The following is a 12,830-nucleotide window of genomic DNA, read 5'->3' as shown; positions in this document are numbered from 1 at the left end:
TCCATGATCCAGCAGATGTTGGCAATTTGATCTCTGATTCCTCTGCCTTTTCTAAAACCAGCTTGAACATCAGGAAGTTCACGGTTCACATATTGCTGAAGCCTGGCTTGGGACATTTTGAGCATTATTTTACTAGCATATGAGATGAGTGCAATTGTGTGGTAGTTTGAGCATTCTTTGGCATTGCCTTTCTTTGAGATTGGAATGAAAACTGACCTTTTCCAGTCCTGTGGGCACTGCTCAGTTTTCCAAATTTGCTGGCATATTGAGTGCAGCATTTTCACAACATCATCTTTTAGGATTTGAAATAGCTCCACTGGAATTCCATCACCTCCACTAGCTTTGTTCGTGGTGATGCTTTCTAAGGCCCACTTGACTTCACATTCCAGGATGTCTGGCTCTAGGTGAGTGTGAGTGATCACACCATCGTGATTTTGGGTCGTGAAGATCTTTTTTGTACAGTTCTTCTGTGTATTCTTGCCACCTCTTCTTGATATCTTCTGCTTCTGTTAGGTCCATACCATTTCTGTCTTTTATCGAGCACATCTTTGCATAAAATGTCCCCTTGGTGTCTCTAATTTTATTGAAGAGATCTCTAGTCTTTCCCATTCTGTTGTTTTCCTCTATTTCTTTGCATTGATCGCTGAAGAAGGCTTTCTTATCTCTTCTTCCTATTCTTTGGAACTCTGCATTCAGATGCTTATATCTTTCCTTTTCTCCTTTGCTTTTCACTTCTCTTCTTTTCACAGCTATTTGTAAGGCCTCCCCAGACAGCCATTTTGCTTTTTTGGATTTCTTTTCCATGGGGATGGTCTTGATCCCTGTCTCCTGTACAATGTCACGAACCTCATTCCATAGTTCATCGGGCACTCTATCTATCAGATCTAGTCCCTTAAATCTATTTCTCACTTCCACTGTATAATCATAAGGGATTTGATTTAGGTCATACCTGAATGGTCTAGTGGTTTTCCCTACTTTCTTTAAGTCTGAGTTAGGTTATAAGGAGTTCATGATTAGAGCCACAGTCAGCTCCCGGTCTTGTTTTTGTTGACTGTATAGAGGTTCTTCCTCTTTGGCTGCAAAGAATATAATCAATCTGATTTCAGTGTTGACCATCTGGTGATGTCCATGTGTAGAGTCTTCTCTTGTGTTGTTGGAACAGGGCGTTTGCTATGACCAGTGCATTTTCTTGGCAAAACTTTATTAGTCTTTGCCCTGCTTCATTCCATATTCCAAGGCCAAATTTGCCTGTTACTCCAGGTGTTTCTTGGCTTCCTACTTTTGCATTCCAGTCCCCTATAATGAAAAGGACATCTTTTTTGGGTGTTAGTTCTAAAAGGTCTTGTAGGTCTTCATAGAACTGTTCAACTTCAGCTTCTTCAGCATTACTGGTTGGGGCACAAACTTGGATTACTGTGATATTGAATGGTTTGCCTTGGAAATGAACAGAGATCATTCTGTCGTTTTTGAGATTGCATCCAAGTACTGCATTTTGGCCTCTCTTGTTTGGGATTAACAGTCTCTAAAGAGAAAGTATTACTAAACAGATTACATTGCCAAGTAATACCCATCATATGAAGCTGATTATGAAAATAAACCTGACATATTTGACCCCCACTATTAATGGGTCTATTTTACTAATAAAAATAATTCTATTGATAATAAAATTATCAATGTAATGAAATTAATGAAGTGCAAATATAATAGAGAAATGAATAAGTTGAAGGAAATAGTAATGTGTAAAGTAATAGAAATATATGTGATACCACAATAATTAGATTTGAGTGATAAATGTTTGTATGAGCTAAATATTCTATCAAAATGAGAATTTATTTTAAATTAGTCATAATATAAAAGGCAGAAATCTACACATAAACATAATAATTACACTATAAAAGTAAACTAATCTATGATCTTTTAAGATAAGATTTATCTGAGAAATAGTGTTAATTCTCTTCCCAGGATTCATGTGAAATGCTCATTGTCAGGCTAAATTGCTGCTTGTCAAACTGAATATGGTTACATTATCAAATACCATGAGCTGTCACAGTACATCCTTTTTTCTGGCTTTTTAATACGTGTTTGAGTGCCAGAATTGACCAATAGATTATAACAATCCTGAATTCATTTTACAGTCACAGAATAGACTATGCAACATTGAATTAATAAAAGAACAAAATTCTTTTAATCATCCTTTTTCCCTCTTCCACATTAAGAGTTTAAGTGACTAACGCTAATGAGCATTGGTAGGAGATGCAGGAGACGTGGGTTCAGCCCCTGGGTCAGGAAGATCCTCTGGAGGAGAAAATGGCAACCCACTCTAGTATTCTTGCCAGGAGAATCCCAAGACAGGGTAGTCTAGTGGGAAGCAATCCATGGGGTTGCAGAGTCGACATGACTTAGCGACTGAGCTGCACGCATAGGTCATGATAGACCAAATTTTGAGTTTTTTCCCCAAGAAAAACATTACTTAAACTGTAATTCTCAGAGGAATTCTCATGGTAATTCATCTGGGTGCCATACACAACCAAAAATGAGGTTTAAGCTTAAGTTTGAATGAGATTTATGAGTAGTTTGATTATACTTATAATTAAGCCTGGATCACTAATTTTCTAACAATTCCAAGTTGACAGAATTATAGCAGTCTCTTCATATTGTCTAACTTTCATGTTCTTTATTTTCTTATTTCTTGACATTGATTGCTCAAGTGTTTTGAAGTTATCACCCTGCTTATTTAACTTATATGCAGAGTACATGGTGAGAAACACTGGGCTGGAAGAAGCATAAGCTGGAATCAAGAGTGCCGGGAGAAATATCAATAACCACAGATATGCAGATGACACCACCCTTATGGCAGAAAGTGAAGAAGAATTAAAGAGCCTCTTGATGAAAGTGAAAGAAGAGAGTGAAAAAGTTGGCTTAAAGCTCAACATTCAGAAAACGAAGATCATGGCCTCTGGTCCCAACACTTCATGGCAAATGGTTGGAGAAACAGTGGAAACATTGGCTGACTTTATTTTTGTGGGCTCCAAAATCACTGCAGATGGTGATTGCAGCCATGAAATTAAAAGATGCTTACTCTTTGGAAGGAAAGTTATGACCAACCTAGACAGCATATTAAAAAACAGAAACATTACTTTGTCAACAAGGGTCCATCTAGTCAAGGCTATTGTTTTTCGAGTAGTCATGTATGGATGTGAAAGTTGGACTATAAAGAAAGCTGAGAGCCGAAGAATTGATGCTTTTGAACTGTGGTGTTGGAGAAGACTCTTGAGAATCCCTTGGACTGCAAGGATATCCAGCCAGTCCATCCTAAAGGAGACCAGTCCTGGGTGTTCATTGGAAGGACTAATGTTGAAGCTGAAACTCCAATACCTTGGCCACCTGATGCTGAGCACTGACTCATTTGAAAAGACCCTGATGCTGGGAAAGATTGAGGGCCAGAGGAGAAGGGGAGGACAAAGGATGAGATGGTTGGATGGCATCACTGACGCAATGGACATGGGTTTAGGTGGACTCCGGCAGTTGGTGATGGACAGGGAGGCCTGGCGTGCTGCAGTTCCTGGGGTTGCAAAGACTTAGACACAACTGAGCAACTGGACTGGACTGAACTGGCTTTAGATTTAGAGTTACAGAGTTGAAAAGAATAAGATATATTCAACAGTTCTATAAATCTGATGTCTTACAGCAGCTTTTAAACTATCAAACTGATTCTACTTTATCAGTATCCACCTTTATCAGTGTTCACCTCTGGTCACATGTTATCTTGTGAGGAGTAGCTATACCCATAATGAATTCATTATTAAAAACTCTGGTTGGCAGTTAAAACCATACAGAAAGTGAAGCTAACCTCTTCTTCAAGCAAGAGCTTTCACTACTCTTGTTGTGTGTACTTTTTTCTCCCACTTCACTGTGTAACTCATTCTCTGACCTTGCTTCATGGTTTCCTCCTTACATCTCTTTGTTCATTCACCCATTATTCATTTTTAAGTGCCAAGTAACTGTATTCACCGTTGGGGCATCAGTAAGGAGCAAGGTATTTAACATTCTTGTCCAATATTTTAGTGGGATTTCCAACAGGGAAGTAGCTAATTACAACTTAATGTGATGTGTTTCCTTGTTTTCAAGTTGCCCTCTCTTGCTCCTTCAGTAGCAAAGATATGAAACAGTTTTCAATATCAACCACATATGGAAACTATACATAAAGCCTTGCCACATAATACCTTCTATTATTAATGTATTGAATAATGTCTTAATTATGTCATAGTGTACTCAATACTAAATTTTGCATGCTAAGCAAGTCCCAGCACACTCTCTTATACTTGAAAACGTTTAAATATTTGTGTGACCTTTTTTAAAATATTGTAATAGCCAGGAACAAATTTTGGTAATCTTCCCTTTTAAAATGTTGGTATGCTTGCATTTTAGGGCTTCCCAAGTGGCACTAGGGGTCAAAAGCAGCCTGAATGCAGGAGACATAAGAGACATGGATTTGATCCCTGGGTTGGAAAGATCCTTGGAGAAGGAAATGGCAACCCACTCCAGTATTCTTGCCTAGAGAATCCCATGGATAGTGGAGCCTGGCACTCTACAGTTTGTGGGGTTGCAAAGAGTCAGACACGACTGAAGCAACTTAGCACACACATACATACATGTTTGCATTTTAATGCAATTGTTCAATTTTAGGGAAAAACTCATGCCATTTTACAAACTTTATGTCAGGGTTTAAAGTATCTTTGAAGGTAAATTCAAAAATTCACCTGTCTCACAAAATCTGTACTAGTCCAGAATACCTGTGCTGGTTTTACTTTTCTCCCAATCCCAACTGCATTTATTGTATTTTTTGTCTTAGTCCACCCTTTCTCTCCATTATAATGTCTGCACTGCTGCAGGCTTCAAAGGCAATCATTCTCAGAGCAGGCAACAATGTACTTTTTATTCTGGAATTCTGTCTTATAGAGATGACTTGTACTCCCAGAGTGTAACACAAATAACTGCCTGGTTTCCTTCATGACCCCAAAGTGGTTCCCAGCAGCTACCAAGTCCAAATGCTGTCTCACTGCCAATCTGTATGAAAAAGCATTGCTGATTTCCTCTCTGATTAGAACTACTTAGATAATGTAACCCCTGAAGCCATCCCAGTGTCAAGGGGGATAGCTTCACCTGGATTCAGTCAAGAAACCAATGCTATCTTCTCACAGGCTGTGCACAGGAACAACCCCACTTAAAGGGCAGGGAGGGGGTTGCAATGGAGACTGATGAAATGATCTCAGGGTAGCCAAGTCGATTCGCACATCACGACTTTCTTAACTTCGTGAACTGGTGACATAAAACCATTCATAGTAACAGATAAAGCCAGTGTCAGAGTTTGAACCAAGAACAAATTACTTGAATGTTTAACTGAGTCGTTCATTCACGTACACAACAGAATTTTTCTTGAAATTTCTAATAGAGAGCTATTAGATAGATATTAGTACCCAGCTCTTTGAGACACAAAGAATCCAATAGCTGGTTATGGTAGACTGGTGGCAATGGTGATAACCAGCAATACCACCACCAACTGGAAAGCACATCAACGTTTGCCCAGTGGTAACAAAGCTTGTGGACTCCCACTATGTAAAGCATCAAAGCAATTTCACCCTCTTTTATAATCTGCCCTAGAATTTGCCCCAAATTATGTGGCCTCTGTTATAATTCAAGCATAGCTGTAATAATTTTACTCAGAAAAAAAATTAACCTATTTTATGTATTTTCTATGGATCTAAATAAATAGATCCTAATATGTTACAAATCAACCACTCCAATAGCATTTTCTAATTATAAAACAAATGACCATTAAAACTTAGACCTCTTTTAATAACAACTTAATGAGTAATATTGCAATAGATTGTCTCTATTTTCATAATTAACTTCTGGATAAAATAACATATAATATCAACTGAAATATGTGTTTGCCTTGAAAGAAAATTATATTTCCTCACCTGAATACAATCTCCTATAAGTATAAACTTCATTATATGAAAATGATAAATTAATCTTTGATCAATTAGCACTGTTAAAAGTTTTAGATTTATTTTTAAAAACAAAATTTTTTATAAAATTTCAGGGTTAATGATCCATATATCTTAATGAGTTATTTTCTTGATCCTATCAGAGACTTTGTGAATTAAAGTAAAATAGAATTATTATTCATTGATACTTGACAAGAAAGAGACACAATTTTAAAAAATATTCATATTAAATTGGTCCATTTTTTAACAGGTAATATCTTTTCCTTTAAATTTATGAATTATTTGTTCTCAAGAAGCTGTCATCTCTATATGCCGCCTTGGTACACAACACTTAATTCCAAGTGCACTTTTATTTTCTCTAATTAGCCACCAGTGAACATAATTCTGGCAAATGCTATCATACTTCTCACTGACTGCTCAATTTAATGTTCAGATCAACATCTACTGCTCTTTAAACACGTGGATATCATTCAGTTCAGTTCAGTTCAGTTCAGTCACTCAGTCATGTCCGACTCTTTGCGACCCCATGAATCGCAGCACACCAGGCCTCCCTGTCCATCACCAACTCCCGGAGTTCACTCAGACTCACGTCCATCAAGTCAGTGATGCCATCCAGCCATCTCATCCTCTGTCGTCCCCTTCTCCTCCTGCCCTCAATCCCTCCCAGCATCAGAGTCTTTTCCAATGAGTCAACTCTTTGCATGAAGTGGCCAAAGTACTGGAGTTTCAGCTTTAGCATCATTACTTCCAAAGAAATCCCAGGGCTAATCTCCTTCAGAATGGACTGGTTGGATTCCTCGCAGTCCAAGGGACTCTCAAGAGTCTTCTCCAACACCACAGTTCAAAAGCATCAATTCTTCGGTGCTCAGCTTTCTTAATAGTCCAACTCTCACATCCATACATGACCACAGGAAAAACCATAGCCTTGACTAGATGGACCTTTGTTGGCAAAGTAATGTCTCTGCTTTTCAATATGCTATCTAGGTTGGTCATAACTTTTTTTCCAAAGACTAAGCATCTTTTAATTTCATGGCTGCAGTCACCATCTGCAGTGATTTTGGAGCCCCCCAAAATAAAGTATGACACTGTGTCCACTGTTTCCCCATCTATTTGCCATGAAGTGATGGGACCAGATGCCATGATATTTGTTTTCTGAATGTTGAGTTTTAAGCCAACTTTTTCACTCTCCTCTTTCACCTTCATCAAGAGGCTCTTTAATTCCTCTTCACTTTCTGCCATAAGGGTGGTGTCATCTGCATATCTGAGGTTATTGATGTTTCTCCCGGCCATCTTGATTCCAGCTTGTGTTTCTTCCAGCCCAGCGTTTCTCATGATGTACTCTGCATATAAGTTAAATAAGCAGGGTGACAATATACAGCCTTGACGTACTCCTTTTCCTATTTGGAACCAGTCTGTTGTTCCACGTCCAGTTCCAACTGTTGCTTCCTGACCTGCATACAGATTTCTTAAGAGGCAGGTCAGGTGGTCTGGTATTCCCATCTCTTTCAGAATTTTCCAGTTTATTGTGATTCACACAGTCAAAGGCTTTGGCATAGTCAATAAAGCAGAAATAGATGTTATTCTGGAATTCTCTTGCTTTCTCGATAATCTAGCAGATGTTGGCCATTTGATCTCTGGTTCCTCTGCCTTTTCTAAAACCAGCCTCTATCTATAATTTATTTGTAATTTTCATATTTAAATTCCACTCCAGGAATAATGATATTAACCATGGAATTCTTTTTCCTTCATGTCACTGATTAAATGACATATGTGATCAAAGTATACATTTTTTTCTCTTTTTACTACAGCTAATTTTTCTGCATTTAAAACAATTTTATTTTATATTGAAGTATAGTTGCTTAACAATGTTTTTCTAGTTTCAGGTATACAGTAAAGTAATTCAGTTATGCATATGCATTTATCTATTCTTTTTAAATTATTTTCCCTTTTATGTTACTAAGGAATATCATGATGGATTCCCTGTGCTACACAGTAGCTCCTTGATGGTTCTCTATTTTAAATATAGCAGTGTGTAAATGTCAATACAAAACTCCCAATCTACACCTCTTCTCCCCTTGTAACCATAAGTTTGTTCTCTGTGAGTCTGTTCCTGTTTTGCAAATAAGTTCATTTGTATTATTTTTTAATTGCTTATCCTCACATATGTATCATATATTTGTCTTTGTCTGAGTTATTTTGCTTAGTATGATAATATCAAGTACAACAGCTAATTTATCATGCAATGGTGGTACACAGTAGAATGTTTTGATAAATGGCCTATTTTATAGAAGTTCATAACATGGAAAGAACTTTAGTGAATAATGATAAGTTAATAGTCCTCATAAACATAATAGAGTCAAAATAAAACACTTAACTCCAAATTCCTGACTTCCAGAAAAGGCTCTGCCCCTCTCAGTGTTCTTCTCTGTAAACAGTACTACCACTTGCCCAGTGGCTCAGGCCCACAGCTATGGAAACATTCCTAGTGCACCTCTTTCTCAAAGTCCCTATTAAAATGTGACTGTTAGTATATTATGGCAAGACCCATCTTTCTCCAGTGTTGCTTCCTCTAATGCATTGTTTATTGGCAACAGAGCAAACATATTAAAAGAAGCGAATCTGCTCATGCTAATTCCACCTTATTAATTAACTATCCTTAAATAGATCCCTATAGCCTACAGTATAAAGTCATTCTTCTTAGTGTAACAAAAGAGCCTTTCATGAAGTCTGTCTCTCTCTCTGAATCTCATCTCTCATCATAATGTACTCAAGCTGTTTGTATCAGCCATCCAGCTATCCTACGTTCTTTGTATTAATATTTCTCTGAATGGGCCAAGATCTTCTGTTTCTAGGCTTTTATATATGAATTTCTCTCTTCTTATCTAGCTCTTCCCCACTCTTCTCTGCTTCATTCACGTTTATATTTCAAAACCCATCCAAATACCACTTATTCCCAGAATTCTTTGTTGACCTCCTAAGTCTAAGCTAGGTGACAGCACTCAGTGGCTCTTCCACTAGTATCTTTCACATTCTGATAACTTCTTTTTAACTTGTCCAATTCCATTCTTAACAGCGAGTTTCTTACGAGCAAAAACTGTCTGCCTGAACTTCACATACAAATCATCAAGCATAGAACTTGATACATATTAGGCATCCAACTATTCTGAAAGGAAGGAAAGACAGAAGGGAGAGAGGTAAAAAGAGACTGTGTAAATCTCAAGGGTCATCAAGTATCTGGAGTTATAATCTTATACTGCAACTGGGAAAGCCATGGTTTCCTAGGGTGTGTAACCTCAAGGATCCACAGGAATTAACTCTGATATGAAGAGTGGAAGGAAGCACTCTTCCTCTAGGTTTTGGGATTCTCTGCAAAGAACCACATCAAGCCAGAAAATCCAATTCCCTTACCCAATGAAAGGACAAGTACCATTCATAAGTAGTGTTAATAATTTCTTGGTTCTAAAGAGACAAGAGCTAACAGCATACCAAAATTACAGGAAGAGAGCACTTAAATGACAACTGAGGAGAGCCATGGACTTGCTTTATGGGACAGCTGTTTTCTCCACCAGCCATCATTCAAGAAAGGGACATGATAATAGGAAAACAAGTCAGTATCCACAAATTTGCCTCATTTCGTGTAGTAACAAGGAAATCAACTAGTGAAAGTTATATGCAATTTCCCCAAATGACTAAGAATAATTTTCCAAGAAAAAATGTTCCGGTCCTAAAGTTGTCGAGAAGTCCTATTTGTATTCTACTTCAATTATTTCTGATCAAATTAACTCTTTCTAAAGTTTGTCTTGATAAAAATCATTAAAAATTATCATTTAATATAGTATGTTAGATATCTAATACTATAAAATTTTGTCCAAATCTACAACTTAAAATAACAAGAATTTTTACCTTACAGTTTCTATACATTACAAAATTGGAAGTGGCTTACCTGAGTGGTTCTGGCTTAGTCTCTCATGAGGCTGCATGGCCACATATCAGCTTGGGCTCTAGTTATCCAAAGGCTTATTGGAGGGCTGGAAGATCCACCACAGAGATGACCCACTCAGATGCTTTTGGCAGAAGGCTTTAGGTTTTTGACACACAGATCTCTTATCACACTCCTGAGAGTAAGCGATCCAAGAAAGAGCACAGAGGAAACACAACCTTTTATGACCTATTACAGAAAATGGCGTATGTGTTAGTCACTCAGTCGTGTCCAACTCTCTGTGACCCCATGGACTGTAGCCCATCATGCTCCTCTGTCCATGGGATTCTCCAGGCAAGAATACTAGAGTGGGTTGCTATATCCTCCTCCAAAATGACATAGTCATTTGTGGAAGAATATATTCTATTCATTAAAAATAAATCACTAAGACCACTGTGTATGCAAGTAGAGCCAAATTAAGCTCCACATTCTCAAAGAAGTATCAATGAATTTATATACATATTTTTAATAACAGCACGTATACTTAATACTAAAGCAATGTTTTATTTGCATAGTATTTCAGCTTGATTAGGTTTGCTTCTAGAATGACACCATCAAACAATAGTATGCATTCTATGGGAACACACCTGGAGGAGGGCATAGCAATCCACTCCAGTATTCTTGCCTGGAGAATTCCATGGACAGGGAAGCCTGGTGTGCTACAGTCCATGGGGTTGCAAACAGTCAGACACGACTGAGCGACTAAACAACAACAAATGGGAACAGACTCCAAAATGACATTTTGGAATAAACTTATTATCAGTGTGTATCTGTCTCTATTTGCATTGAGTGATACTATGGGGAAAAATACATAGCTCTTTCCTCTCTACCCTCAACCTAAAAAGGAATTGTCCATCCAATCCTCTATGTCTCCCTTTTACCTCCAAAGTTTAAAATATTGAGAAGACTAATCATTTGATAGTGAATACACAACAAATAAAAAGTAACCTGAATGAGACTTTCCATTGGTATTTCTGGTTGGACAGTTTGAGAAATATGTGGTGAAGGTTTTTAAACAGTCATTTTCTCCTACCTCCTGCTCATTCTCCCTTTTCCCTCTTTCCCCCCTTTTCCTTACTCCCCTCCACCCAACTTATTTTCAATGGGAAACAAGACTTCAGCTGACACATCCAACAGACAGGTAAGAGGGCAGTATCTCTGAGCCTGGGCTTTCAGCTGCCCCTCACCGATGGCACCCCACTCCAGTACTCTTGCCTGGAAAATCCCATGGATGGAGGAGCCTGGTGGGCGGCAGTCCATGGGGTCGTGAAGAGTCGGACACGACTGAGCGACTTCACTTTCAATTTCATGCATTGGAGAAGGAAATGGCAACCCACTCCAGTGTTCTTGCCTGGAGAATCCCAGGGATGGGGGAGCCTGGTGGGCTGCCATCTGTGGGGTCACACAGAGTTGGACACAACTGAAGTGACTTAGCAAGCACTTCAATTTATATTGGTCATACAAATGATGCAACTTGCTTGTGGGCTACTCTTTATCTTGTCTTCGAGGACATTTTTCTTTTAACCACTTCTAAGCTCTCTGCAGGGCTTCCCTTGTGGCTCAGTAGTAAACAATCTGCCTCCCAATGCAGGAGACATGGGTTCAAATCCCTGAGTCGGGAAGATCCCCTGGAGAAGGAAATGGCCACCCACTCCAGTATTCTTGCCTGGGAAATCCCAAGGTCAGAGGAGCCTGGTGGGCTGCAATCCACCAACTGCAGCCCAAAAGAATCAGAAAGAACTCAGTGACTAAACAACAAGCTGTCTGCAGGTCAGGATCCTGGTTGAAACACCAGCCTTTGCCTCTCATAACAGCAACTGTACACATTTTGCTCTCCATCTGTACTCTGTGGTCTCAGGTCCTTTCCTGCCCAACAACCTCAAGGACCTTAGGCCTGTAATAACCCTCCTCCAGACTCTTTGCAGAACATAACTGGCTGGGGTGTGGGCGGGAAGTGGTTCTAGCTTTGTGTAATATATCCTCTCTAATAGGCCATATTCTCTAACATGTTTCATCTTTCCCCCCTCTATTTGCCACCGTTTCTGGCTTCTCTAACCTAGTAAAGCCCTTTACTTGTTGCAAGCATCCAAAAACTTGGAATCTTCCAAGTTCATCCCAGCAGGGTGTCTGCTGTATGCCCCAGAGTCCTTATATCAGGGCAGTAAATCCTATATCACAGGAAGGTGCTTCCATAAGATAAACTCTCTGTAACCAACTTGTTTCCTTGATCCAGCATTACTAAAATCTGGACTCAGATTTATTCTGCACTGTAGCTTCAATCTTCTTCAGCACGAGATCCCCTTCTTCCCCTTTGCATCCCCATAGCACCCCTGGCCAAGCATTTTTTTGTGACTTTACCTCAGTTAAAGTTCTGGTGGCAGGAGTGAAGAGGAGACTTGCTTCTGAGCAGTCACGTGTAGTCTCATGAGGCAGAGGCTCCTGCATCATCTGAGGTGAGGAAGGAGCATTAGGCTTCATTTGAGAAGAATGGGCTTACATCTGTAGGCCAAGAAGGTTCATGGGAAGACGGGGACTTAATGTTTTCAATGCATCAACCCAGACATCTCCAACCAAAGTCTCATACCCAACAAAAGTCCTAACCTTGACAGAGGGCAGACTTGAATTCTTAATGTAGTTCAAATCTCTACTTCCTGTTTAATTAAATTCTCAGCCAAGTATTCAGTGTTTTCTGCCTGGGTTGCAGAAGATGAAAGACCGTGTGGTCCAAGACGTCCTCTGGCTTTCACGCTTGGCCCTATATTGGTGATTGATTAATCACCCTCAGACATTCTTTAACTTCTAAAGCTTGACTGCGTTCGGTAATAGCCATGCACTTTCAC

The 12,830-nt window shown here is 39.0% G+C and overlaps 1 long non-coding RNA gene across 6 annotated transcripts in view; it reads right to left on the bottom strand.

Moving 5' to 3' along the window:
• LOC123332811 overlaps positions 1–12,830 on the bottom strand; it is a 131,228-nt gene extending 118,398 nt beyond the window's left edge. The window contains exons 1-3 of one of the 6 annotated variants that reach the window (XR_006549863.2): positions 12,592–12,824; positions 12,349–12,489; positions 9,955–10,126 (exon numbers count right to left, since the gene is read on the bottom strand). This is a non-coding gene — a long non-coding RNA (uncharacterized LOC123332811). Of the gene's footprint in view, positions 1–4,645; positions 5,320–9,954; positions 10,180–12,348 lie in introns of those variants that run through there. The other 5 variants (XR_006549864.1, XR_006549866.1, XR_006549865.2 and 2 more) reach the window with 5 other exon arrangements.

The sequence above is a fragment of the Bubalus bubalis genome, chromosome 3, assembly GCF_019923935.1.
Source record: "Bubalus bubalis isolate 160015118507 breed Murrah chromosome 3, NDDB_SH_1, whole genome shotgun sequence".
NCBI lineage: Eukaryota > Metazoa > Chordata > Mammalia > Artiodactyla > Bovidae > Bubalus > Bubalus bubalis.
This window is presented reverse-complemented; position numbering and strand designations above follow the sequence as displayed.